The 24,700-nt window shown below is 40.4% G+C and overlaps 1 protein-coding gene across 1 annotated transcript in view; it reads left to right on the top strand.

Annotated features, from left to right (window-relative positions):
- TMEM132C (transmembrane protein 132C) overlaps positions 1-24,700 on the top strand; it is a 201,316-nt gene that overhangs the window by 31,846 nt on the left and 144,770 nt on the right. The window lies entirely within an intron of this gene.

Here is a 24,700-nt window from a genome sequence, read left to right as displayed (position 1 = left end):
CCCTTCTTCTGCTTTCAATGAGATAGAAAATGAGGTGAGCGCAGTTCAGAAATATATACTGTCTTCAGAGACTAAAGAAGGCAAAATCTTTGGTGTAATTATTTTGGAGTCTGAGTAGATAAACCTGTAAAGAAAATGTGTGTGGAATTTACAGGGGTAGAATTTTTCCAAAGAGAAATTCAGAGATCATCACCTAGTTCCTACTGCAAGGTGATGGACCTGCCTTTATGCCTAAAAGTGAGAGGGGAAGACACCAAAATAATTTTGTTCTATATTAGATTTACCTTTTCATCAGATTTCTTCAGTTTCTCCCATCCTCTCTCCTTTTTTTTCCCACTTCTGTTTAGCATCTTTCACATGGACTTTCCTTTCTGAAAGTTTGGATGCTGATACAGTTCTAAAATCATGATCCTCTTTTTATTTAAAATCCACAATAGTTTCTGGGGCTTTTTGTCCTCTTGACTCAGTTGGCAACAGCACAGAGGACTTTTCCTGGTTTTGAGTTTCATCACAAATTTCCAGCTTGGACTGCCCTTAAGGTATAAAAGCATCTGATCTGAGTTTGTGGCTTTGAATTTAAGTGACATTCAGTTTCTGGTCTTTTTTAGGTTAATTCTCATTTTGGCTGAGTTTCATAGATGTAGAATAACACTTTTAATATGGCTTATGTTTGCTTTATCTTAAAATGAATATTGAAGAATTGGAAACTGAGACTTCAAATTACAGAATTGGGAGCAGTCCTTCCTAAGATTGTATTAAATAAAAGCTGTAAGAAGTTCCCATGGGCTCATGTGTTAAGAACATGGGGAATTCTGTGCTGATAAGTGTCTGTAGACTTGTGATCACAATCTTTGGATGATCTATGTGATGCCAGTGGGCAATTTTTATGATTCAGGGTTGACTACTATGAGTATGAAAACCATTGTGTCTTACCTGCCTCTGCTGCTATTACATTTGTAAATGCAAAATTAGAAGATGGAGATAATTTCCCTGTTCTGCCACCACAGGCTGTATAACCTTGGGCAAATCATGTCTTTGTTCACCTGATACAAGAAGCGATAACGGTCTCACGGGGGTGCTTTGAAACTAAGCACGTTCAAGATTAAAATATTGTGGTGGTGGTGGTGAAAAAATACCCAGTGTGCTTCAACGAGTGCATTTGATCAGTCCTTCGGGTCAGAGGAGATTTAAAGGCCATCTGTGGTATGACTCCATTGACTTATATAAACCAGGATCAACTGTGATTCATGTATTTGTGTGGTCTGACCCCTTTGAATTCTCTGGTTATGTTAGAAGGGAGAGAAGCACTGAGGTTTGCTATCAATTTTTATGGGTCTGTCTTTACATAAAACAAACCCCTGTCAACAGCTGATCAGAAGACTTTTGTTTTGCAGTTTTTAATCACAGTTTCAGGGACATAAGTAGCAAGCTGAGATGTGCCTTTGAAACTGCAATATAAAAGACCTCTGAATATTTTCAGGGCAGTTAATGTGGGTGTTATAAAGTAAAAGATTCCCACCCCCTATGAAATAATTTAATGGCAGAGCTGCTGAACTAGAACTCCAGTTATTATTTATGAATACAGTTTTAAAACCTTGGTTTTCCATCTCTTTCTTTTAAAGCATAGATTCCACCTTTATTGGTTTTGTATTTCCAGGCATAAGGAGGGGAGTTACTCCATGGCCAAATAATTCTGGTCCCAGCTGGGAATGACCAAAAGGGCTGACTGATTACAGAACCTAACAGTGCTCTGCAAAGGTGGTTTGCAAATGTAGGAAGAAATCCAAGATCTGTTTCATCAGGGCATCAAAGGCTGAGTTTCTGAACATCTTGCTTGTTCTAATTCCCAGCTGGAATGTGTTAACTGCAGGCATTATTGTTAGAAATGGCAAACATCAGGTAACATTACACTGTGGAGCTGGAAGTGATTCTCAGACTCCTCTTACAGCTCTCATTCTTCAAATCTACATCTTGTATTTTTCTTCATAAAGTTCAGGTCTGAATTTCTTGCTTTTTGGTACTAACTTTGTGCTTGTTCTGTTTCACCTATGATTTACTAGTGGGCAGAATACCAAATGCCAGTGTTTTGGAATGTCTTTGTCAGAGATGTAGTTTCAGGATAACATCTGGTTCTTCTGTTCCTTTGATGCTGTGTCTGTACCTGGGGTGTCAGAGCAGGGCTGAGCTCTGACAGGTGTGCACAGTGTCTGTCTGAAACTATTGCAGATAAGGATTCCAGAGTTTGCATTTAACAGCCATTCAAAAAAAAAACACTACAGGGCTTCCAGCAGTGGGATTTCTTGCCAGGAAGAGCAAAGGCCTTGTAAGGCTGACCTGAAGCTGTTTCTGGGTAGGAATGCTGTTAGAACTGTTTCCCCAGCTTTTGTAATAAAAGTTTGCACAGTGCATCTTGGTGTACCATCAGTAAGATCCATCCTCATTGATAAAGGGAGATTATCAAATGAAAAATACAGGTGTAAGTTCATTTCCAATACTCCTTATCAAGTACAACGAATTGGAGACTTAACACTTCTGTATTTTATTATGTATTCACATTTAATTGCTACATTTCTGTGACATGAATCAGTCATCTTCATGTACAATCATTTGTTTCATTTGTGGGCTTTCTAGAAGAAAGGTGGAACTCTTCACAACAAAAACTGAAAAAATGCAGAAAACAAACTCTGATGTGATAGAATAGTATTACAAACTTCAGAGTGGATTATTCTTTACTACTAATAAACCTACATGTATATCTGATGTTGTGTTGCTGGGTTAAAATGTTAATGATAACTGTTGCAGTATAGTGAGTACTTAGGAGTCAGAGAAGGAAAAATATCTGAACCTATGACTGTTATCTTTGACTAAATAGACAGTGAAAAGTTGTTGGGCCCTGGGACATTGGGGACCTCAGTATTTTCTGAAATGACTTAAGCCACAGTCCTCTGATGGAGAGAGACCTGAAAATAGCTGGAGGGGTCAGCTCTGATCTCTCTTGTGAGACTGGAGTTTGTCCAGGAGAGTTTTTATCTCTGATCTTCCCACCCACACTTAAGTTCTGTGCATTTCTTGCACCCATTTTACAGAGGAGAAAAGGAGGGCTCCTGAAAGCTGCCTTAAAAACAGACTCTGAAGGGATCATGGGAAAGAGGGCAAATTCTTTTTAGTTCCCATTTGTCCAAATAATTCACAGATTAAGGATTTTGGATGAGAAAGAGGGGCTCAGGTCTGGATTGTCTGGCCTCCATGTGGGGTTCATATGGAGCAGCTGAACAAAATGCTTCATTTCCAAAAGCCACTGCCCAGCTTCCCACTGTTCTCAGGGAGATGATGGAGAAGAAGAAAGACTGAGACTTTGCAGCTGATTAATCATTGGGAAATAGTAATCACTGGTGGTGTGTTTTGGATCATTATTCAAGGACTTTCAGACAGAAATAAACTGAGGAACTATAACAGTAGCTTTCTGTAATTATTTTTCTGTGCTCAGCCCTACTTTGTGTATTGAGCAAACCATTTCTCTTCTTCCAGTTTGTAGTCGATGATCTCTGAGGCACAGAGTCAAACCATCCTGTGGAGTTTATTCCAGAAGCTTCGATGTGACCATATTTATGGCTTCAAAAGAGGCTTTTTATTATGGAATTAATTCAGGTCCTAAAATAATAACTAAGGTTTTACAGCATATTTAAATTTGAAAAATATTTTGAGCTAGACCTTTGCCATGTGTGAATTGGTGCAGCCTCTCCAGAGCAGGAACTGAGCAGATTTACACCCGCTCAAGTTTGGACCCCTTTGATTTTTCTTTTCTCTTGCATGTGTATAATGCACTGAGAAAGAAGACAACCCTCTTTAATCTGGGGAAAATTTAGACACTAATCAAGCACTAAAGAGGCACCATGACGAGGCTGAGAGCTAAAATCCTGAGGATGAAATCAAGTAATTGCTTTATCTCTTTCTTTTCAGACATCTAGAGAGATGCTTAAAGGCAAAACTAAAAGTAAATGAATGAATCAAGCCAAGTGGATTTAGGAGTGGATGGATGGATGTATTAAACTTCCACTGGAAATAGCAGCAAATAGGTGACATTCTGTGCAGCTTACAAAGGGTAACACCAGGCAACAGCAGCATTCAGGTTTCAGTGTGGTTCCCTCTCACTTGGTATATCCTGTTGGCATGCAAAGGAAGGGAAAATGTGCTTAATGAAGGACAAAAAGTTTGGTATGAGGGGTTTTTTTTCTAAGTAGCTTGTAGTGAATAAACTACTATAACTATTTTATTCAGCAGTTAGCTTTCTTCATGTCAATAATTTCTCTGAAACTCCAATATCTGCTCAGACCCTGAACAATTGCAACAGTGATTTAGTGATTTTTCTCATGAACATTATTTGAGAGATTCATATTCTCAGAAAGGAGCAAGCCAAAAAATTCAGGGGAGAGAGAGCAGGGAAGAGTTGGGCACTATTGTTAAATGAGCTATTGAGTCTGCAGAACAACATGACCATTTTACAGTTACATTCTGTTGCAGCCAGTTTTTCCTACTTTGCTGTAGGTTGGGATCTGTTTATTGGTACTGGAGGGCTTTTGTTTTTACCCTTAGCCTTCTCTCATATAGATGGTTTTATGTTTCTCATCTAGATTAGGAAACAAAAAATGCAAGTTTTTTACCAGACTTGGGTAACTAAGCTGTTTCCAAGAAAAAAAGTTTCAGATTGGATGTCAGGTCTGGGGAAAGAATTTACAGTATTTTTAAGCTCACTTTGTCTAAACCAGTAACAGTGATACAGCAAACATTAGTAAGGCTAGTAACAGAAAGGGTAAAAAAAATCATCAGATTATTCATAGCAAGGGGTTCCTTGCATGGCAGTTGCTTGTTCAGTGTGTGGGGAAACAACTGACATCAACTTTCAGCTGCAAAATAGGGAGTTTACACTAGAGACTGAATTTTGCTTAAACTCCAGAGGTTGTTCTTTCATAAGAGCTCAGTCTGCAAGCAAACATGGAAAGAAATGACCAAATTTCTGGAGCCCTGTAGGTTGAGTTTCAGAATTGCTGCCTCAGGGTGCTGGCTGTGACCAGACTCCAAGTGCAGTAATGCAAGTTAAGCCTGCAAGATTGCACCCTAGATGTGTTCTAGCTTTAATTTTGGCCCCTGAGAAGGGCAATTAACTCATGCAGACCTAATGACAGCTCATCTGCACTTTAATTAGCCAGGGATGTGATCATCTTTAGTACAGGAGCCATGGTAAAATGCCACTCACATTTCACTTTAAGTGTTCTGTGTCAAAGACACCATCACCCAGGACTGAACTGCTGCTATTAAATTTCATAAACAATCATTTGAAATAAAGACTTGTCACTGGAGTAGACTTAAGCAGCATTTTAATGTAGTATCAAAGGTACTGCTGCACAGTGAACAGAATTACAAGATTTCCCTCCAGACATGAAGGAAAGGTCATCAGGTCTTGGTCATACTCACCTGAGTGGCCAGGTATGACTTGTACATGATTTATCTCTTCCTTCTGGAAGTTACAGATGTTGTTTCTGAGGTCATGAGACAACCAGACCTCTCCTGGCTTCTGCTCTGGGAACATGCACCAAGGATGTGTGTCAGTCCTGGCTGGTTGTAGGAGTGTCAGTTGTAGGAGCTGTTTGTCACTCACTTGACTCTCAACAATGAAGAATTGTAGCAGCAGAACAGTAATAAATTCAAAACAATGAAAGTCGTGGCCAAACTGAAAGAATATTTACTTTTGTTTTTTCATATCCACTTTTGAAAGTGTATGATTTAAGGGCACCATTAAATCTCTGGTTTGACTAGATGGTCTGAGTGCTGCAAACACTTGCTAACTGATTTCAGAGAATGGAACAGCATTCAGCTTTTCCCTGGTGTTCCTGCTGTAAACCTTCCCTGCCCAGGGACCAGCAGCCAGCTGAGGAGGAGTCTGTGCAGATGCTGCTGCTTATTTTGGGAACTGAGAACTGGAGAGCTTTGAAGAATGGTGGGAACTTCAAGTTGGTTTGTGAGGAAAGGAAATGATTCCTGGTCACTGCAGAGCAGAGGGCAGAATGCAAGGCCTGGAAGCAGCAATTGTAGGTCAGACTCTCCAGTCCCTTAATCATCTCAGTGGCCCTTTGCTGGTCCTGTTGCAGTGGGTCTGTCTCTGTCTGCCACTGGAGACACAGAACAGAGGACAGCAGTGCAGCTGTGGTCTCACTGGTGCTGAGGATCTCCCCTCCCTCAGCCTGCAGGCAAGACTTTGGCAAGATCAAGGAGAAAAATCACTTTAATCCTTGTGCCCTGACTCACCCCCAGAGCTGCATGTTCATTGATGTGTCCCATGTCTCCATCACCAGTGTGGCCCGTGGGAAAGAGCAGCACATGGTGATAGTCTGAGGGCCAAAGAGGCATTGACAGTTCTTCACAGCATCCCTTGAAAGCAGCAAATTTCCCTGGACAGCAGATCAGGTTGGCAAATGCAGAAATTGAAAGTTATGACCCTCCCAAAGACGAGATACGTAATTGTACCTCCTAAACCACATCACAGTGAATCATGTAATCAGGGAAGTGAAATGGTAGCATTTAACCTGTGCCTACTCAGTGTGGGCTGAATTGCAGACAATCACAGTTCGTGCCCACTGGCATCATTATTCTCTGCAGAAAGGGATAAATGGTTTCTAATAGTTAATAGATATTCAGTCCATTGGGCGTATAATAGTCATTCTCAATAAAATGAGTACATATTTTTTAACTATTCAGTCACTTTTAGAATTACTAAACAGACTTTTCTATTTCTCCAATCAATTCAGTGAGAATAGTTCTTTTTGACTGCAGTAAGACTAGATCAATCTAAAATACAGGGATTTGGTACCTTGGAGCAAGCTGGTGGATGCTTGGAGGAGCTGCCAACACCATCTAGAGTTGAGGCTGCCTGGGATTTTTTATTATTGGGCCTATTTTCTCTTGTCTAAATAGGTCATAATTGGAAATGGATCTTTTTATACCAGTTGTCTGTCTTTGGCTAAACCTCGTGTTTTGAAAAGGGAACACTCTTCAGTTTGAAGAAGAAATTAGAGGGAAACTGTTTAATCTGATAATAATTTATTAATATCCTTTCACTGAAACTCTTCAAAGACTTCATGCTTTGAAGAGAAAGGAGTGTAAAAGTGGTGGGAAGGTTTATTTTCATGCCATTTCAGACAATGAACACAAGTACTGTGAAGGTCCTGGGTAGTCACATAATCTGGAAATACACAGGGAAATTAAGACTGCATGTAGATCAAATTCCTGCACTTCCTATTTTATCAGTCTTGTCCTTTCCTTCCTTATAAAAACTATGCCAAAAGAATGGTTTCCTAGAGCATGTCTGTAGGTTCCTAAACCATGTTAAGAATGATTGTATTAAAAAAAAAAAGGGGAGGGGAAACACATTGTGAATGCTGAATGTAAATATATTGTTGTCTGACTCCTAGGAATCTGTAGAGAAACATTTTTCTGTTTAATCTGATGTAATACAGATAAACAAACATAAGCAGTAAGATGAGTGTTGTGCAGTGCTCTTTGCTTGCTAATCGTTTTTTCATCCTTAAGTTCAAAGGTATTTCTTTCTACCCTCAAGATATTTTTCTTCTCCAGATCTCCTGACTGAAGCAACATCACTGACTTTTCTGGGACTGCTTAAAACTTTCAAGGCAAACACTTTGCCATTAAAAACATTGTTAAAAATTATTAATGATGGGAGGGAGCTTATCAGCTCAAGCAGTGAATATACTGGGACAATCTGCACCTCCTGCTGCACTTCAGAGACTTTGCTTCATTTCCAGTAACACTGAAGTGTTAACCACTGCAATTACCACTGAACCTTCAGATTTCTAACAAGGAGCAAAGGAAGAAGAGCAGCTCTCTGGGTAACCAGGGAATTTAACACCAGAACAGCCTTCTGTTTCACTGGCACGTTAATGTGCACTGATTACATACCCAGAAGACAGAATTTAGCTAAGATTCTGCTGGGGGCAGGAACTAAAGCAGCAATAATCTCAACTGTCTTTAAAGGAAGAAATAGGGAAAATCTGTAAATAGTTGGGGAAGGATTTAGACTTTAAATCTAGCTGTAAGCTTCCATGTGGTTTAGGACTGCCCAGAGATTTTCTTGTGATACATGTAAAGTAGATGAAGTTCTTTTGCTATGTGTGAATATAATGTCTTTTGCATAACAGAAAATCTGCTCAAAATGTTATTTTTCTTCTGGTATCTGAAATCTCATGCAATTGCTGTGTCAGTCCTTCCAGCCCCTGCTTCTGATGGATTTTTGGTCTTGTTGCTACCATGAATTGGGGAAGTTCTCATCTCTTCCTTGATTTCATCATCTAAAAGTATGGAAGAGATACTGACTTCCACTGGGAAGAGAGGTGATGCTGAAGCATAACATCAAGTTGCATTTCTTGAGTATAGCTGATGTATCTAACAGGAAAATGTCAATAACTGAAATTTAAACAGCTTGTTTAACAGTACTTGTAAATAAATAAAGGGCATGTTTATTACAGAGTTCTTCCTTTTTGTGCAGGTGCAGACACAGCAATACAGTTACTCCACTGTGGCTGTAGGTAGAGCCTGGACAGATGATGTAAAGAATTAAGCCCCCACAAATAAAGAAAAGTTAGTATTATCTTTCCTGTGCTAAAATAGAGCTGTGCTTTTGCTGTGTTTGTTAGATCTAGTATTGATTCTGGATGGCAGTCCATACAGGTCCTCTCTCCACCTAGCAGAAGTTGAAAAGCTGCTGATTCAGTTTTAACCTGTTAGAGGACTATGTAGGATTTTAATGTTGATGGCAGTCTAGCAGTTAAATCTTCAATAAGTTGTTAGCATACAGTGGTAGGATTGTACTATCCTTTACACTTCTGGTGCCTAAGTGAGGAAATGGCACCTATTTCTTCTCTGGAAGAAATCCTGTAACAGAGGTAAATAAATCTCCCCCATTAGCAGAGTGCTTTATTCAACCTTCTGGGCACACTGAAAAAGGAGAGACGTGCTGGAAGTTCATTCTCTTTGTTCATGGGACTGCATTTCATTTTTCCTGGAGCAATTGTCTTTTTTCTTCTTGAACCCTTTTCCTTTGCTGTTGAGTGCTATGTCTGGTTGAGGTCTGACATGGCCAGTAACCTTTCTCAAATCTGCAGTGACAAAACCCTAGAGAAATCTGAACCTACTGTGGAAATGTACTGGTTTGATCTCGGTTTTTATCAGCTGTTCTGCTCTGCTCCACCAAGTCTTTTGGGATGCTTTTATAGTAGGTGCAAGGGAGTTCTGGGAGATGGGAATAAGGATTTGTATGTCAAATGTGGGATTTGACAGGGTTTAGAAGGAAAGATTAAGTGGGTGAGATGTTTAGATCCCATGATTTCCTGCCGACAGAGCGTGTTTTTCGGTTGGGAAGGCTGTTCTGGAGGACTGAAGGAGCAGTGGTGCTGTGTGTCAGATCTCTCCCTTGCAGTGTGCTGGAAGTGGGGATGGAGCTGTGGCTGGGATGAGCATTATCTCATGTTAGCAGGAAATTGTTATTTGCTGCATGACAATCATATGAAGAGTTTCATCCTGCTTTGCATGAAGAATAAGATCCTGACTGCAAGTAGGTCCTGCTTAAATGAGGTTGAAAACAACCAGTATCGAGTATTTTAGTGTCTAATCTAGAGATTAGGAATAAAATCAAGGTGTGCCAATTTCCATCTTATTTCTCTGACCATTAGACCGTGCTCATCTTTAAAGATTTGTTTCAATTGGCAGCATTTCTAATGAGAAATGCCATTTAAAAAGGCAAAGGAACATTTATCTTCTTTACTTCTTGAGGTGCTTTATTGTGAGGCTTGTTATGGTTCAGTAGAACCTTTTTGAGTTGGGGATAGTGTTGAGGCTGGAAGGAAATGAATGGAAAATGCAAAACAGAAGGAGATTTAACAGGACAAAGTTGTTCATGTGTTTATTTTCCAGTTACAGGAATTAAATATGCCCAAGTACCCTCTACTTGACTGTATCATGCTATTGGTTCCTGCCAACATGTTCCATCAGTGTGGTTTACTTCTGCTGTTGCTGTAATAACTTCAAAAACACTATCAGAAAATCATTTATTTGCATTAATAGTGCCACAAATATTTCATAGATCAGCTGCACTTAATGCTTGCTGCTGCTTAAGGAGATAGGGTAATTCAAGTATTTAAGCTTGAAAAATTGGGAGAGTTGTTTCTCTGAACGGAAATGAAGCTAAAACTGTAGGAAATGTTCCTACCCACATCAGATTCAAATACTGGTTTATGTGATAGTTCAGAGCTGATCCTGTAACTGGAGCTGTGGAACAGAGATATTTGCCAGTAGGTATTCAGTGGGTCTATTCCTGTCATTCCAAGCACAACATTATCTGATACAGCATTCACAGGAATCAGGTTTTTTTTCTGTGCTCCAGATGGATGGAATGGCCAAGGAAGATGAGTCATTTATGCTGTGCATGATTGAGGTTGGTAGAAAGTCACAGAAAATATACCCCCAGTTTGTCTCAGAGTGCTGAAAGTTTACAAGGAGCTCTGACAATTGCCAGTAATCTTTCAGAAATCAGTAGCACACTTTAGTCAGTATGGGCTTATTGAATAAGATTCTTATATTTGTATATAAGTTATTCCTTAGATTTTCAACCACGAAAAAGAATCTGGTGTAGGAAATAAATAGATGAATAGAGAAGGAACCTTGGTGTTGCAGGAAGGTTTCTTACTGGGTTACTCAAAGGGCTTCTCTGCTGGCTGATGGCCAGGGCAGGACAGATTCTTGGCTGCAGAACCATCTGTCTGTTTGCCATCTCAGTGTCAGAATTGAGTGCCGGGGGAAGGTCCAAAATGGACCGAGGAGGTAACAGTAACAGGACAGCTGTGACTCAGCACCTCGTTGGTCCTATTTGGCTTTGCAGATGATTTTAATAATGGTATTTGGTAGTTTATTAAAAAAAACCCCCAGTGTTTAGAGATTTCAGGCTGAAAACACCATAAACACTAATGAAAATTACTGTCAGTTTCTCTGAAACCTTTAAATGTAGGATAAGATTGTGAAATGATGAGCAGCAAACATTTTGCTTGTTTGCTTCTACTTAAAATTGAATCTTGATGGATTTACATGCACATTTTATCAAGTACCAGTATTTGTTCAGCTTGGGGTTTTTCAGTAATTTCAAAGCATTTGGGAAAGGAAAAGGCCAGTGTTTCTATCTGGCTAACCTAAAGTAAAATTGCTAAATCCATATGTAGGCATCAGACTGTGCTTTTTTTACTAATGAGGCTAATTTTGCTGAGAACTGAGGGACCTTCAGCATCAGAAATCAGGTTGCCTGTGCAGGTATTTGAGACAAAAAAGGCTGGTCCCATTCTTAGCTGTAGGTACCTACCATGAGTTTTATCTGCTTAGGGGAAACATTCATAATGCTGCTGGAATACAGACTATTTTTTAGGAGAAGAACATGTAGCTTTATATATTGGAAAAGTTTTTAATTTATCTTGCCTAGATTTTCATATGTCAGTCCCAAGCAGCAAGAAAGTCAGAAGGAGTAAGTTCATGCCTGTAACTGGGTTAGTTTTGTTCCCTTATTTTTAAGACCAATCAGACTTTCTTTACCTACTGTAAAACATCTGAGGTTGAAATTTCTGAACTCTTTGTAATAAGGCTGGCATCAAATGTCTGACACATTTTAATGTCTCTTCTCCTACCTCCTGTATTATTGTTGGCATTTCTCATCATGTGGAACTGCGCGAATGAATTAAAGCTTCATGAAAATGTGTTTTAATATCCATTTTCTCATTGTTTGAGTCAACGGGAATATGTTGATACATCTTAATAGATGTTGGTTTTATAATTTTAATAATCCCACTTTCCATTACATAATCAGCCTTTCAAAAACCCCAAACCATTTTTTGAGCACTGGTTAAGGCCCCAGGTATTTCTTGCTACAAAGTAACTCTTGGTTATTTTACTTTAGGAATCTACTTACCTAGAAATGAGTGGCCTGATATAATTCAGCAGCTCTAGAAGAATTACAGACACGGTGCCTCTATTGTGGGATTACCTTATTGTGGATAACAAAAATTACATCTGAATTTGAGTTTTATAATTTTAAGTGTAATTACAATGAAGAGTTGTATGGTTTATTCTTGGCCAGTTGATCTGAAATACTGTTTTTCTTATCACCATGACTTCCACAAAGGGTCACTTAGCTTTAGATCTCTGCAGGTTTCTGAACTACACTTTTGGAAACGGTGGTGCATTTTAAATAGTTAAAATCTATTTCCAGCTCTTTTGCATTTGAAAGATCTTCGTCCTGTAAGAATACTTTGTATTAGTTCTCCTCTAGTTATCAGCATGAAAACTTTCAGAGGAACAGAGCTGACAAAAACCTGTTGGAACAGCAGGTCATTTGGCAGCTACAAAGTTGCTGGTGTCCACTGCAGTGCTGGGGGAGCAAGGCACAAAGCTGGGTGGAATATATTTACCTGTGGATTAAATGGGAACAGATTTTTGGCTCTGAGCATCTGTGCATAAATTCTGTCTGAACAGGAGGCAAGTTATGAAATGAGATCAGCTCTGAAAAATAATTCTAAACACAGCTAATTTTTTTTTTAAAAAAGAGTATAAATTGCAATGTCGTGAGCAGGCAAAGGAAGTTAGGGGCCTGTGTAGACTCTGAGATTTTTTCCAGATTTTATATTGATTTGTGTTAAGTCCAGTTTTCTTCAAAGTGTGTCTCAAAACAGGTGTGAACTCTGTGCATTAAGAGAAGATATGTACCTTAATCTAAGACAGCTACAGGTACAGACTGCTGTGTAACAGCATTAGTGTAATCCACATTACCAATATCTCCCTGGCTGACCTGGGGAGACTTTTGTGACCTCTTTTGATCCTTGAGTGTCTTTCCCTCCACATTTTCTTTTATGGGCACTGGCTGTGCACTGGCATCTGTGCTCAGATGATACAGAAACAGTTCTCAGGATGGTGCAACTGCCTGGCTGGGCAAGATTTGAACCAGGCATCTGGAGTAGGGAGATTCTTTTTTTGTTTTGCCAAGTTTTCTGAGCATAAGGATGACTGGTAAGGGGAGGGGACTGAAGAACCAAAGTAGATACTGATTGTGTAAGGAAAAAAAAGACAAATAGCATGTCATCAAGGACAGCATTTAATGTGCAAGAGAATCATCTTCTGTGCTTGATGAGGCAGCCCTCACCATGGGAGATGCCCCAGAATGCTTTCCCAAAGCATCATGTGTACATTGCTGATGGTTTGCAGGCCACTTCAAAGTGAAACTCTGAACCCAGGTCTCTAAATCCATGCAAGCATGTGGATTTAAAATACACACCACTCTTTTGAAATTGGCTGCAAAGGGTTCCCACAGTTCTCTTTACTGCAGGGGGTGTCCATGCAGAGCAACTGATTGCAGGAAACCCAGCTTTCTTTGCTGAAGGCGTTGTATGATGTTAGACAAGTTGTTTGTTCTGTCTTCATGATGGTTCCTTGACTGCAAAACAAGGAGGATAGCACACCTCTGCCTCACATAAGCTTTGGGGCATAAGAACTGTAGCAGAGGGAATGGATGCCTGATTCCACAGCCATGGCATTTCACAGGGTTTATCCCAAGTCAGGACCAAGGTTCAGAGGCAGAGAATGTGCGAGCAGATCTGCAGAGGGCCTCCACTAGAGCTGGTTCTAATTAGTCATTTTTATGAGCTCCAGAGTCAGACAAAAATGAGGAGCCCTCCCCTTGTGTAGTTTCCTGTTTGCTGGGTGCATGTAAAAGAGATCTGGCCCTGATGTATGTTAATAATGAGCTGATAATGTAAGCCAGCTGAGAGATGTGGAGTTAGTCTGGTTTTCTGCCAAGCGGGAGGTGAAAGTTCAGGAACTGACTCATGTTGCCAAGACCTGGTCCTGTGGAGAAGGTCTGCTCATTAATAGATTGAGTTTCTCATTAGGACTACACAGCATATGCTTACAGCTTTTGGGTTTGAGGCTGAAACCCAATACCAGTAAAAGCCTGCTGAACAGAGCAGCAGATTTACTGGTAAATAAAGGATTAAAGGAGCACTTGGCAGGGTTGTTGGACTGGAAACCTGACTGGCCTTTGAAGATTTCTCCATATTGTAGGTCCTCCCTTTAAATTTATACCAAGAAGAGACATGTTCTGCTCTTTACCATGCAGCCCACAGGGCAGGAGTTTTACACGATCTGCTCTGTATCCATCAAGGGTAGAAGATGCTTATATCTGTCTTTTGAATCAAATGCATGGTATTGCCTTTAAAATAAAACATCACAAATAGGTTGTTAGCTCTTGGAGGCCATGCCTTTCCATGAAGGACAAGATTGTGCATTAGTTTTCAGAGTGAGCAGCTCAGCATTTACAGCATGTCTAAAACTACTCTTCCTTTTTTTGAATGAGAATCTCCAGCAAACAAGCACAACTGCCTGCTTGGGTTACAGCATGTGATGTTTACTACAGCTGGCCATGAATGGAGGTCATACTTGGCTAAACAGCTTTAGCAAACTGAAATGCAGACAGGTTTAAATAGACTTAGAAAAAAAGCAACAACATAGCAGTCCAAAAGCCCTACAGCTGACAAGAGTGTTAATACAGTAATTTGGGAATTCAGGGTGGCATTTGCTTTATATTTCTTTATTGAAAGCAAAAATGATCCCCATTAAAGTTTTGGTTGTTGAATGTGCATGATGTAATGAATGCCTCTCATACCACACTCTGCCTTAGCTGGCTGCTGTTACCTGGGGAAACATGGAGCCAAAAGGAATTGCAGTATAGGCATTGTAAGCCAGTCAGTATAGTAATAGTTTCCTTCTTCTTTTCATGAATCTGAGTCTATTGCTTTGTTAACTAATGAAGGAGACAAAAAGGCAAAAGTGGAGGCAGCCAGTGAATTTTATCTAACCCCTCTTCCAAAAGAAGGGTTTCCTTTGTTCCTGCCTGCCCAGAAGCCACAGGCATCTTTAATCATTGCTGAAATCCTATTGTCTTGATCCAATAGCCAAGCTAGACCACAGGCTTTACTGAAGCCAGATGTCTTACATCAGCAAAGCTCCAGCAGGGAGAAGGTATCCTGCTTTTTCCTTGCTCAGAGATGATATGACCAGTCAGTCTGAGAGTTAGTTCAGGAGTGGGATTTACAGTTTATCCTGGAGAAATGAGCTGTATTTGTGGGTGTATGCACAGGTACATATGGCATGGATGCTTGTGCATGCACAAGTACACGTTTCACTGTGATGATGCACACTATGTTTTTACATAATGTATGTAACTAAGAAAGAGCAAAGGAGTTTTTCTGACTCCAAAGCCTATATCAAATAGTACAGACCAAGCTATGGTTGTGGACTCAACCAGGAATTAAAATTACCATCAGTAATAGAATTCCTATGGCAGAGAGACTTTTCTGAGAAAGATTGCCTGGGAGTGAGCAGTTGGGGTCCAGCACAGATCAGTGTGAGATCACATGTGGATCTGCATGTTTGTGTGTTACCATAGGAGTGCAAGGGGCCTCCTGGCTGTGTGTGAGCACAGAGTCACCCCTGGTGACAGTGGGGACAGCCACGTGTGGTGCTATTGGGGAGTGAGAGCTGTGCTCAAAGCCAGGGTCTCAGAGCCTCTCCAGCTCTGAGTGTGCCTTGGTCTCCCGGCATCTCACTGACAATAGAGCCCTGAATGCTTCTGATTAAATCAGTAGCTTTTATTCAGCTGTAACCCCATCCTCTGCTCCAGGCTCTGTCCCTGGAGCTGACATGGCTGCAAAGCCAACAGGGTGTGAGTGCACCCGATGCTGCCAAGAGTGAGTGGACAGCACACACTGTATTGAGACATCTTTGGCCAGACACATCAGCCTCTCTGTCCCTTCAGGGGCAGATAAAAACGCTCCTAATGCTTAATAACATAAATTTGGAGGAGAGCTTATGTAAACATATTCAGCGAGCACTCATTAATTTCCCTTAGGAGCCAGGCTGAATGAAGATGAGTTTCAAAGAAAGGGAGAAATTAAATTTATCTTTAAGGACTGCAAATGTCGGAAAAAATTGTAGGAGGCACTCTGTGTTTTTAGCTGTGTGAATTAGGGATCTGTGGCAGGGACGTGGGGGAGGAGGAAGGTTGGGAAGTTATATTAGGAAAGGATAAAAATAGTGCTTGCAACATGTATAGGAGGGCTCTATTGCATTGATTTGCAGGGAGCTCTCACTGATTCTTGAGCAGCAGCATTTTAGGAGCACAGCACATTCAACCTCTTAGAAAGACAGCACAAGTCATTTGCTCTGCGCAGTTTTGTGGTGCTCAGCATAACAAACTGGCATCCAGCATCAGCATTTGTCTTTGCCAATGACTTTAAGGACACCTGAGAAGCAACAGTAAGGTAGGATTCTGTTTTCTACCAGCTCTAGACAATACAAATTTACTCCATGGTACCTTCAGAGATGCACAGGCCAACTTTGCCTCCAACATTAATGCCCTGAGTCCTTTTTGAAGAAGCACCAGACTCTTGCTCTGCTTTGTATGTAAACTGGATCCAGGTTCTTGCAGGGTATCTTCATCCTTGATTTTCAAAGTTAGTCCTTTTGTATAAACTTTGTCTTGAAAAGAAGAACTTGGTCTGATTGGCTTCTGATCCTAATTCCAAAACTGGAATTGCCAGATGTGTTCTCCCAGATATTTTCCTCAGGCACAGATGGTGTGTGTTGGTTTGACCCTTTCTGGGCAGATTATAGCAAGACATTAAGCAAGCAAAAGACACTTTGAAGAGGGACTTCTAAATCATCTTCACTACCTTATACAATAAAAACAGAATCAAAAACATGTGTACATCTTTCTTCTTCTGCATTTTCTCAGTATGATTTAGTATTGTCAAGTCTGCTTGTGTCCCTCTGGAAGATTCCCTCTTCTGCATCTCATTCTTTGTCTTATAGTTTTGGCATCCCCATTCTCAGTACAACACCACAACCACTGGAGTGCTTTGTTCTTCCTGTTATTTCTTCACTCCTCTGTTGCAGGTAGACTGGGTAGAAGAGATTACAGAATGGCTGAAGTGGAGAGCTGGGGTTTGAGGACCCCCTTCTCTCTCATTTCTGCCCCTCAGTACCAGTAGCCATCAAACAGACCGCCCAGTGGCTGCTACAGAGAGCTGGGATGGTCCCACACAGCTTTAGAGTCAGGGCAGGATAGTTGAAAGGCAGCAGTTTGGGGTTTGGGAGCAGCTGCTCAACCCAACATCCACTGGCCTTTGCTCTGTTGGCAGCAGCAGCAGCAGCGTGGGCATGTTAAAAACGGCCCTGAGAGGTGCTATGACCACAATAACTCCAGTGCTCCAACCATCCCTTTTAATTAATCCCTGGGAAAGAAGGTGTTTAACCAGCTCGGTTTCCGCTTGGTTTCTGTCCTGCTGCTCCTCTGGAATGATGAGTTCCTTTGTGCTCTGTGACAAAGAATTACTTGGAGGTTAAAGGTGACACCGAGTTCATTTCCCGAATGGGCAAGGCTGTCCCCCACCCCCTCAGCCTCATTTTGCAATTAATCTTCTCATAAATCCTCATTGCATTTTTGAAATGGAGATGATTAGCAGGGTTGTAGCCAGGATATTGGGATCTTCTGGCATGTTTTAAGTCACAGTTTGCATGCAGGCAACTATTTAATACATGCAAGTATTAAAAATGTGTGTGCATTACAGCTGTTAATGTTACAAATTCCTCCATGGAGGAGTAGGAGGACAACGTGAAGGATAAGTGTCTGCTTTTACTCTTAAATTAAATTTTCTTATAAATAGTAAACCTTTTTTTTCTCCAGGAAGCAATGAGAAATTATTGTGGGGGCTGGGACATTGCTGGTATAGCATGTAGTAATTTTTCTGTCTTTTACAGAATTTTATTGATTTATAGCAGTGGTGAAACTTTTTTAAGGGTGAAATTGTGCAACAGTTCAAGTTAACCCAAGTCAATACTTCCCTGGTCTTTTTCTCCACAATCTAGATGTTTTACACCAAATTTGCATAGATTCCTGGAGACGCCACATATCAGAGATTGAAGAACTTAGTTACCAGTCAGAAAAGTTGACAGAATAGAGTTTAATCTTGGAAGTGCTGCCAAGGTTCGTACATCACCAGTAAGACTCTCTTATCCTATTACCTTCTGAGACTGTCTCACTGGGATGCTTTCACCTGATCCACATGCAGTGTGATGCCACCATCTCCTGCTCATTGTGCCTCGTGCAGCCAGTTGGAATTCTCTGTGATCCTGCTGGGTTCTGTCCCCCCAGCACAATTGCCATGGGCTGTGACACTGCCTCAGACAGTCCTCAGCATCTTTTCTGTGTGTCTCGAGCAGTGAGAGGTGCATTGAGAGATTTGCCACCGAGTTTGAGCTTTGCGCGTTCTGGACCTAAATTAACACAAACAAGTACCAGATAGGATGCTGGAAATAATTTTTGCTGATAACATTTTCTTCCTCTGAAAAACAGAATTCCCACGTGACCCTAAACATAGGAAGCTGAAAGGTTTATTGAAGGCAGTTGTTTAAAACTACCTCAAACCCAAGTCACATAATTTTCAGTCACTATCAGTGCTGTCATGCAAATGTTCTCATTATGATGACAAGTCTAAGGAAGGTGCTGTTGAAGAAGTGAAACTGCTCTCCAGGAGGGATTTTGCTCTGTAGCAGGTATCTGAGAGTTGTTGATGCACAGGCTGTTGGAGCATGGAAAAGTCTCAGACATGTAAACAAACTCCCAGAGAACCCAGGTGGCAGTTGGGACATTACTGGGCCTAAAGATAATTCAGATTGCCTTGAAAACACAGGATACCTCAAAATGCTAAAAGCTTTTTTCAGTGCTTCCAGTGGTGTGTTTTAAATACATGATCTTGAACACAGTTAACTCCCAGATGTTACATCCAAGTCTGCAACTCTTTTCACAGGTCTGGAATTCCTGTTGCTGCAGGGTGTTCCCATTGGCTGGAATGGGATTACTGGTTATTTACAGGAGCAAGTTCAAACTGCCCAACCTTTAAAAGAATCATGCAGCTTTTGACATGTTTGTTATCATTCTATGTGTAAAGGAGGTTTGGAAATGAAAGGATGGGATTTGTGGTAACAACATTGAATGAGTCTAAAGATCTCAGATTTTTGTGCTTAGTTTTGATAGGAACTCCTGAAAAACTCAGTTTAGTTACATTGCCTCAGTTCCCTATCTGGGAATGATAGATCTGGAAGGGGGTTATTTCACAGCAGAGTCCAGGACCCTGAGAATGTGAGCCCTGAGACATGGCTTGCCAGTTATGAACATGTCAGGATGTTTGCTGAAAGTGTATTACAGACCCTAGGGAAAGCCTGGCTCACATCTGATTTTAAGAAATCCTTTTTTTTTTTTCATTTTCAGCCTTGGAATTACTCACTGCCACGTTATACCTGGCTCTTTGCATAATATCCTTTGTGTAATGCAGAGCCCAGTGGAGGCTCCATCTCCGTGTGGGGCTTTTGGCAGTAATGTGGTATAAAGTGCTGTTGTTTATATTGCTGGTTGGGTTTAGTTTTAATTAGCACCTATTTACAAGAAAAATTATCCTTTTTCCTATCTGGGTGGTAAGGGGGGAAACATTGTAATTCATTTATTGAGTCCTCTGTGTCCTCTCTCTGCACCTACACAGCTGAAAGCTTCATCCTGCTGGGATCTGAGCTCTGCTCACGCTGGGCTTTGCACTCCTGGTTCTTGTTGATTTTCGTGGCAGTGAAGAGTGCTGAGCAAATTGCACCCTTCAGGCTCTAGCACCCTAATCTCTTTTTAAACAAGGAGCCTGTGCAAAGCAATTTAATGTCTGAACACAGGAGTGAGTGCCTACAAAGGCTTCAACAGCAGAGGAAAGCACAGTGCTGTTAAAAACTAGAGAGACACAGGACAAGGAATTGATACATTGCCAAAGCCAGAACTATTTGCATGATGTTTGGTAACTTACCTCTTACATGGTTCCTTTTCCATGACACTTGAGTAATTAAAAAACCCCCACCCTGTGATATTCATGTAACTGATGGTTATGACATTCTGGCCAGGGTTTAAAATTTGGGGGGGGTTTTGGTGAGCCATCTTGTAAGGTTAAGTTTGAATAATAATAATAATAATAATAATAATAATAATAATAATAATAATAATAATAATAATAACTCCACATAATTGTACTCTCATGAAAATTAGGAAGATAAACAGTGCAGGTCTCTGTAAAGATACTGAGTAAGTTAGAAAATCCTGGCCATATTGCCCACTTACTCCCCCCCTTTGTGACTTCCACTGGGTTATTTTTGCCTGCTTTAAAGATAGAAAAAAAAAGACAGTGTTTTGCTTAGTCTTTTGTGTGATTAACTCAATGTGTTTTTTAATCACAAGTCAATCAAACTGAATGATAGTGTCTCTCATTTCATCACTAGAGAAACTGGGTTGCAGAGGTTTCCTCTGGCTACCATATGTTTTTGATGGAGCTGGGAATAAACTCTGGTGTCCTAAATCCTTCTCTTCTCTTCAGCTATCAGACAGGATCAGCTTAAGTGTTATTTGCTTTGGACTTCTAGTGCTGACACAATGAATGAATGCAGAATCCATGGAGTTCACCACAATGAGGCAAATGGCATTGCAACGAAAGGCCACCATATGACATTTTACCTGCTGCATGTTGCTCACAGGACACTGACATTTGCAGCTTCTGGCCAGGGGAAGAAAACCTGAATGGTGTCTGTAGAGCAGTTTTCCAAACCTTATTTCTTAACAAGCACTTTCATTAGTGAAAATTTGAGTTTCAGATACTTATCTTTGGTTCTACACAGCAAATTCACTTAAATAGGTCAGGTGGCCTCAGTAGTGCAGACAGTTGGGAATGTCAGCACCAGGAGGGGCAGGGATTCCGGAAATCTTCACTGACCTTTGCATGTACACTGTTGTTTTACAGACTTTTAAGGTCATCAACCAGTCTGAGAAAACCATTTATAGATTTCAGTCCTGAATGTCAGACAGTCTTTGACTAACACATCTCAGTTCTGTGAATTGAGTGTGATAAGAGAAGATACGTCTGCAATAGAAGGATATTTTGGAACTTTGCAGAAAAAGGCTGGGATGTGCAGAACTGTGACAATGGAAAATTGGAGGCTGTCATTAAAATACTGGAAATTCATTTCTAATGTGAAGTTTCCTGAGAGTTTTCATTGTGTTTCCCAATGAGACTTTAAAGGTTCTCCTTTGTGTTTGTGAAAAGGCTGTGCCTCACAAGCAGCTATTTGTGGTTTATACACGTGTCTGTTGTGTTGGTAATCCTGAGGAAAATGGAACAACCTGACAGATGTTGGATAATGCTTTATAATGCAGAGGTCTAATCCTGGATTCTAATCGATAAATACTAAAACAAGGAGTTTTACATGTGGTTAATGACATTACTGTAGATGGTCTGCCTGTCTTTCCAAACATTCTTATTGTCCTTCTAAGTCTGGATAAGTTCTTTGCTTCTGTGCCTTCCACCCTGGCAATGAGCTCTATCATCTAATCCCACACTGCATGAAATACTCTTTATCCACTTTGAATTCCCATCATTTAGTTTCAGTGACTGTCTCATTGGTTTTGTGTTTTTAAAAACTGCAGAAGTTTCTGGTGTACCTTTGTTCATTTCTTATTTTAGGTGCTTGTCATGTTCCTGACAGTTCTGAAATGCCAGTGTTTTGCATCTGCTGGAGAAGAATGGGGGAAGTGTTCACTTTCTGTACTAAATCCACAATTGTCTGTTGAGATTTAGTGAAGATTTGGGCTGTGGTAATACACAAAGATTAAATTCATTAAGGATATGCTCTCAGAATATGAGAGAAGCCTATTTAATAGAATATTATTGTAGTTTTTCAACAATATACCGAATGAAGTAAGTTAATCTGTCCCATTGAAATAAAATAGGACCTTTGTTCCCAGTAACTGATTGTAGTGTCTCCTGACAATCTTTGTGATGTGGTTTAATTAAACTCTGATCTAGGCTAAATAAGATTTTGGGCTTAAAGTATGTGTGGTTGGTTACCAAGAGTCTGTGCTCCCATATAAGTGATTAGGAATGTACCATCCCATGTCAATCAACAAAAAACTGCAGTTATAAACTTATCCTTGGACTTTGACTTTCAGTTTAATGAGACCTGGACTCTGAAAAGAACTGATAAAGTAATTTTGTTAGCAATCATTTAGTTGATGAAATTGCCATCACTGAGTGTTCACAGAATATTTGAGAACAGGCTGCAATTTCCCTCAAATGTTTGCTCTATGGATTTCCTTGCCAGATTTGTTTCCAGAGTTTATTTTTAACTTCATAAATTGGTCATCATAAGCATTTGACACTTGACATTGACTATGTGCAATTAGTCAAAGAGTCCCTCTGTTCCCTCAGAGGATGAGAAAGCAGATCTGATGGGCAAACATGGGAAACAGAAAATGTGGTTTCTGCAGTTCCCCTGTCACATGGTTTTCCAAATGATTTTTTGAATGGTTATAGAACTAAAGTTTTTAAGCAAGAAAGGAAAATGAGGCTCCAATTATCCCTGTGCTTAAACAGTATCTTGTGCTGAGAAAAACGTGACTTTTGGAAGGGAATCCAGTCTTGATGTGAAGACATGAACACACTATTGCTCTCCTTGTTGCAATATTTAACCAACCTCATAGTTAAAAATATGTTCCCTATTCTGAATTTCAGCTTGTTTGGTTTTAGATTCCACTTAGCCTTTCCAACAGCAAAATTCCTTTTTCTAGATGTTAACAGAAAGGAACTTGGAGGGGATGAGAGTGCAACTGAGGTCATTCTGAGGTCTAAATGAATGTATTTGCTGAGTTTTAGTTCTAAGCAAAATATTGATACAGAGGTTTTGTACAATGTGAAGTCACTAAATGTTGTGCTGGCAGGGAAAATTAAAGGAAAATGCACCTAAAAATATAGCTTTTGACATTTTGTGGGGAAGGAAATATCTGTGCTGATTTAGGTGCATCTTTCCTACTTTTATTCTTTTCCTATTCCGTATTTCCTGAGCTGGAGTGTGTGATTTGCTGTGTAAGAGCAGGGCAGATTTGTAGTGGAAGATGGAGTCACAGAGGAGAATTCAAGGGTGGAGACTTTTGTGAGAGGATGGTTTGTACAACACATTTGTAGCAAGGTCAGTCTCTGGGTGCAGGGGCAGATGAGAATGGTGTCCATGTGAGGAGCAGGGATGATCTTTATTTGAAGCATTTTAGGTGGCATTGGTGCTAGAAATAATATTAGGTGGGGTTTTTTTCCTCAAAACTCTAGTGGCATGGAATTTGAACAAAAAATTGAAATAAGAATGGTAACTGCATTCTATTATAGCTACTTTTAGGAAAGGAGGAACAAGGCAGTGGGTAAAGCTGTTAAAAAAAGGAAGAAGATGATTCTGCCTTAAAAGTCACAGAATTCTTGGTGGAAGCTTCAGCTGTACTGCTGTGCTGGGGTAACAGGAGAACACAGAGGGACATAAATCTGTTTACCACTTTTCCTATGGTTTGTTTCCTGGAAGGAGTAATTGTAAGTGTGCCTTTGAGGGCCATTCAAGGTGCAGAGAAAGCTTCTCACATTACTTCTTCTTTGCATAGGCAGATGTCTTCTGCTCCTCAGTGGCTTTCTCTGGCTCAGAGCCTTCTGGCTGAGGGGACAGGCAGATGGTTGCCTTGAAGGCTCCGTGGCTCATCAAACATCAGGCAGTGAAGATACACGGCCATTGGCCAGTAATCTCCCACCCACAATCTGAAGCCTTAATTCCCAGTCCAACAGAAAGTAATTTCAAACCAACCTCATAAAAGAATGGCTTAAAAATATTAAGCTTTTATGACTGTTCCAGTGAATCCAGCACCCAGGGCTCCAGCTCCATGTGAAATACCCCCAAAGAAAATTCCTCTTACACTGGAATCCAAGAAATAATAATACAGATCAGAATGCACTGTTTCACATTCAATGAACTCACTGGGTTGTAGGAATTTGAGCTGGGCTGTCACACTGGAGCCAGTGATGTGCTTAACAGATGCCTGTTTGGGTTCAGATGAAGTGCTGGAGAAGCATATGATGCCAGAAGAAGGATTAAAAAGTCACCAGGCTGTTACAAAGAAGAAGTAATTACTTGTAAGCCTTCACTTTTGTTCTTGGCTAATACTCACTTTTGTTTGATGGTTCTTAACCTTTTCCAAGCAGGACTTCATCTCTGACCAAGTTGGAACTCCTGTTTGATGATGTAGAAGGGTAAAGCACTTACTGCCTGCTTGTAAGTCAGGTCTGCTGGAATCAGAGTTAGTTTTCAGAACAGAAATGGTCTTTTCCGTATTTCCTTGCTCACCCTGCCCATATTGATTTCCATTTGAGTTTGTAAAAGCTCTCATGAAATGGGAGTTTCACTTATTGGCCCCAGTTGGATGGCCAGCAACATCTTTAAGGAACAGGACTCTTAGATGTAGTATGGTTTTCTCAGGTTGTTTACAACTTTTGTGCAGACTGAGGAAGTTTAATTTTCATGATGTAAGTTTTATTTGTATAAAATGCTTCTAGCACTTCTGTCACGGAGACCCAGCTCCATTTTACTGGTACAGTTGTGCCTACATCAGGGGCTGGGCTGGCATATGAATATTGAATATTGCTCCTACAGCTGA

Source organism: Pithys albifrons, chromosome 17, assembly GCF_047495875.1.
Source record: "Pithys albifrons albifrons isolate INPA30051 chromosome 17, PitAlb_v1, whole genome shotgun sequence".
Taxonomy (NCBI): domain Eukaryota; kingdom Metazoa; phylum Chordata; class Aves; order Passeriformes; family Thamnophilidae; genus Pithys; species Pithys albifrons.
The sequence above is the reverse complement of the archived record's forward strand: the minus strand, read 5'-3'. Positions and strand labels throughout refer to the sequence as shown.